We start from the raw sequence: 4,788 nt of genomic DNA on the forward strand, positions 1-4,788 counted from the left end.
ACTTTATATCCAAAGTCAATGGATTGCCCACTGCAATCCTCTTGAATCTCAGAGATCTAAGTGTGAAAATACCTGCTTTTATTGACACCCTTATTTTGCTTATGAGAGAAATTATGCCTCAATTAGAGGTCAGTCAAAGAAGCAGAACCACAGTGGGTATTATGCAATGAAGGATTTATCACAAGAATTGAAGCCACATAATTGTGATACAAACTAGGGAAGCAAAGGCCTGATAGTGGAAGCTGGAGAAGCAGAGAAGTAAAAAATCAGCTCTCTTGAAACACTGATGCAAGTGTAAAAGTCAGAGCTCGTAAGGAAATGTGGGGAGCCAAATATGTCTGGCTTCTACAAAGAGACCAAGAGGGAGGACTCGTGAAGTCTCTGGAAACTGCCATTACATCAGGTGATGGACCAGGCAGAGCTCAACACAGAGCAAGGGAGAGGGAGGATCTGCTAGAATTCATTGGCATCTGTCCTTCACCTCATGTAGCCACCACAACCTTCAGAGAGTAAGTTGCCATTTCATTCTGCCGTCTAAATCTCATGCAAATTTCTCTTTTGGACACCTTCCCTTCAGGAAAGTGATTTCTGGGAAACATAACTCTAATTTAGGTAAGTTGACACAGGAGAAAAACACCCCAGTGACACTGGCAAAACTTGAAGATGGTCTCTCACAAATAATCAACCCAAATGCTGGTTATTTTAATCATGGGATTCATTAAAAAATTATTTGAGTACAGTTGACACACAATGTTACATTAATTTCAGGTGTACAACATAGCGATTCAACAAGTTTGTAAGTTGTACTGTGCTCACCACGAGTATAGCTGCCATCTGCCACCATCTGTCCCAATGTGTTACAATATCATTGACTACATTCCTTATGCTCTGCCTTTTATTCCTGTGACTTACTCATTCTATAACTGGAATCCTGCACTTCCCACTCCCCAGAATTCATTTTTTTCGCTCAAAAGTACTTTTATAAAAATTTTTTGCACTCTGCACTTTTTTAAAAAGCAGGGGTTTTTTGTTATTGTTGTTTGGTTTTGGATTTTTTTTCTTTACCTTTTTTTTTTTTTTTTTGCCTGAAATTGCCCCGTGGATCTGAGAATAGTAATTAGAATTCTATTCAAGTATATCTTTGGTTTCCCGAATTATCTCTTTTTCTATTCTTTTTTTTGTTGTTGGGTCTGCCTATTTTGTTTACACTTTGTTTTGCATTTTATATTCACTTATTTTGCTCATGCTATTTGTTTTCCTCTAACTTACTGTGATCTTTAGTTGAGTCTTACTACTTAAAACACATGAGGTCCATTGTTAGTGTAAGGAGCTAACAGTTTTTTCTTGCAGTTACATGAGACTATTTCTCCAAATAGCACTACTTTTAAATGGAAAGTTATCATTTCCATTAAGTGAAAAGTGTTCCTATGGATTTTCCAGGTGAATCTCCACAGTTAGAAAAATGAAAAAAAGGCCTGTCTCTTAGAATAGGAGGATGATGGTTCCATGGGTTTTCTCTCCTGTCCCAACACCTTCCCTAGGGTCTAAAAAGCGAAACACATCTCTCCTGCTCTATAGAGACCAGTTCTTAGGCTTTAGCTGGAAAGCAAAAGCCAATTCTGCCAGCTGTTCTATTTTCCCTGAGAAAGGGACAGTATCAACCCTCTACTTATGCAATTATCAGTTATCGAATAAATTTTATCTTGGTAATTGTTCCCTGATTTTGTCAAGTTGTTTGTAGATCAAAGTTAACCCAGAGTTTCCTTTGGAAAGTCCATGCCCATAATATACATGGTCTTTATCTATTGGATTTCATATGCTTGCTTCCTCACATGTTCTTAAGAATTCAGGACAATTGGTGGCACCCATTACATTTTTTGACACTGATAGAATTTAGTATTTCTTTTTTAAAAGTTAAGTTTTTTTTTAAGTATACTGCCAGATAAAACAATTGGTACATATAGATGTATGTGCTGCACATTTAAACTGAACACTATTAGGCTTCATAACAACCGCCTTTATACCTGGGCAATTTGGGATCCTTGGCCCATGCCCCACACCATGGCATAACCAATATTTTAGAAACCTTCCTTAAAATTCTGTAGCCCCCCCCCCCCCCCACTTTATGCCTGGGACCAGCCACACTAAAAGGGATATGAAGACAGGGCTCCTGGAGCCAGGACAAGACCCACACTTTCGTAGGTTACCATTTACATCCACCGAGAAGCTTTCTCTTTATTCCCAACTACCACACATGGGATCAACCTGAGGCACCAAGGAGCTCCAGAAACCTGGTAGTTTGCCACATCCTGGGAAGGCAGGCTGGTAAGTGAATCATCCTCGCTGGGTTTCCTGTTTCTTTTGTGAGACCCATTATGGTCTAGAGTGTTTCCAATATGCTGACCTTAGATGACTATTGCTCACGTTGGACACAGGGGAAACTCAGAGCTCTGGAATATGAATGGTACATTACCCATCAACCGATCTATGGGCCTATGTCTGGGTTTTCACTCATCCACATTCCCACCATCATCCTGGTGGTGGCAACAGCCACCATTTACTCCATGCAAACTCTGCATCACATGTCAAGACAGTCATCCAGGGATAGCCTGTCTTTTATCCTCACAGAGGCTTTGCAGTGTCAGCAGGCCTTTCCAATCAATGTCCCCTCTTGCATCAAATCCATGGGGAAATGTTTTGCTCTCTTGGGTGGATACTGAGTATGCAAAGGAGGGACAAACAGAATCTTGGCAAACAAAATAAATCTTGTCATTCCATCAATGGACTCCTAGACTGGCCTCCTCACCATCAGTGATGTATACAAGGCAGGGTGCAATCAGCAAAGAGATCACATTCAATAATGCAGTAATTATGGCCTGAAGACTTCAAGAAGATGTCAAAAGATGGTGTGTTCTACCTTTCCACTATAAAAATCTAAGCAGCATATTTAGCATGACCAGAAAATGAATTATTGCTCACATTTCCTGAATACTCAGGCCGATATTTTCATTCATGATCATTATCACCAAAACACAGTAACTACTGGGGCGCCTGGGTGGCTCAGTTGGTTGAGCGTCCGGCTTCGGCTCAGGTCATGATCTCACGGTCCGTGAGTTTGAGCCCCGCGTCGGGCTCTGTGCTGACAGTGCAGAGCCTGGACCCTGCTTCGGATTCTGTGTCTCCCTCTCTCTCTGCCCCTCCCCTGCTCATGCTCTGCCTCTCTCTGTCTCAAAAATAAATAAAAACATTAAAAAAAATTAAAAAAAAACACAGTAACTACTTTTATAAGATTCTGGAAGCTAATATTTACTGATAGCATGAAGGATGATACTATATCATGAGAAATTATGTACAAAGCATTAAACAAATGATATTAGAGAATAGCAGAAGCTGAAAACCTATATTGTTTCAATAAACACCATTTTTGAAGGGCTATGGGTACTGCAAGTAACACTACTTGGCTGTTCAAGAAGGATCTCTTTCAGACCTCTGACTTTCTGATAGTTCCTTGGTTTATGGCAGCATAACTCAAATCTTTATATGGTGTTCTCCCTCTGTGTCCAAATTTCCCCTTTTTATAAGGTTATCAATCATATTGCATGAGGAGACCACACTACTCCAATATATAACCTCACCTTAACTTATTATAGTCACAATAGTCTCATTCCAAATAAGGTTATATTCTGAGGTACAAGAAGTTTGGGCTTCAAGATATGATTTTGGTTTCACCTAGTTTAACCCACAATATCATGTAATGGGAGATATAAAATTATCTAGCAACAGTCAATTGAACAATAAAGGATATCGAGATATGGTTCCTGGACATGAACTGTAGGAGGTGTTACCTGGACACTATGCAAGATACTTGTGTGATGGGACAATAAAATATATGAGTTTGTAACTCTTTTCTGTCATTTGTTATAACTTTAATTATGTGGGCTTCCATTTCAGAAAATAGGTAAGAAATTATTACCTATAGTTTAAGTTCACAGTTTTATTTTTTTCTATACAAGTTTTATATTACAAATATTTCTAAATAAAGATTTCCTCATGTAGTCATAAAAGTTAAATTAGTTTTAATGTAAATATAATTTCTCATACAGTAATGTTTATATAAGATTTGTGTATAACAAAAATGTCAATTTTAAAGTGGAGAAAAACCTTGCTGGGTTTTTGAACAGTTTTAGACCCTTATATAGATCTTGTTGACAGACCCCTTTTACAGAGTATTTTGGCATTTTGCTTGAGCCGAGGATGGCACTTGGAATGTTCGTATGTGTATAAATTTGGAAGGTACAAATTGACAATATGCTTGATGACATGTCAAGAAATATTTCCAAATATTTCTGGTGTCAGCACAATTCGGATTCAAATAAAAATTTGTCTGACACAAGGCCATTTATATGTAAACTAGTAAATAAGATGGAAGGAGAGGAAAGAAATGAGATGAGCTTTGTCACCCACTGCTGGATTTCAGAGTAATCAGTAAATACCCTGTACAAAATGATCACTTGTAATAATGCAAACAAATACAGAACATCTTAGTTGTCTGTCCAGGCAAAAAGAGGCACAATGATTACCCAATTAAAAAATTATACATCATTGTCCAGAATATATTATCAGGGTTGTTCTTTTTCATGAGGTTTTTTCCTAGTGAGTTCATTAGGTATGAACCAGTACTCATTTTGGGTGTACTAATTTGCTTCAATTTGATTAAATTTGCTCGATCCTAGAACTTGACTCTTTCTTTCTTTCTTTCTTTCTTTCTTTCTTTCTTTCTTTCTTTCT

This window comes from Panthera uncia, chromosome D1 (genome assembly GCF_023721935.1).
Source record: "Panthera uncia isolate 11264 chromosome D1, Puncia_PCG_1.0, whole genome shotgun sequence".
NCBI classification, from domain to species: Eukaryota; Metazoa; Chordata; class Mammalia; order Carnivora; family Felidae; genus Panthera; species Panthera uncia.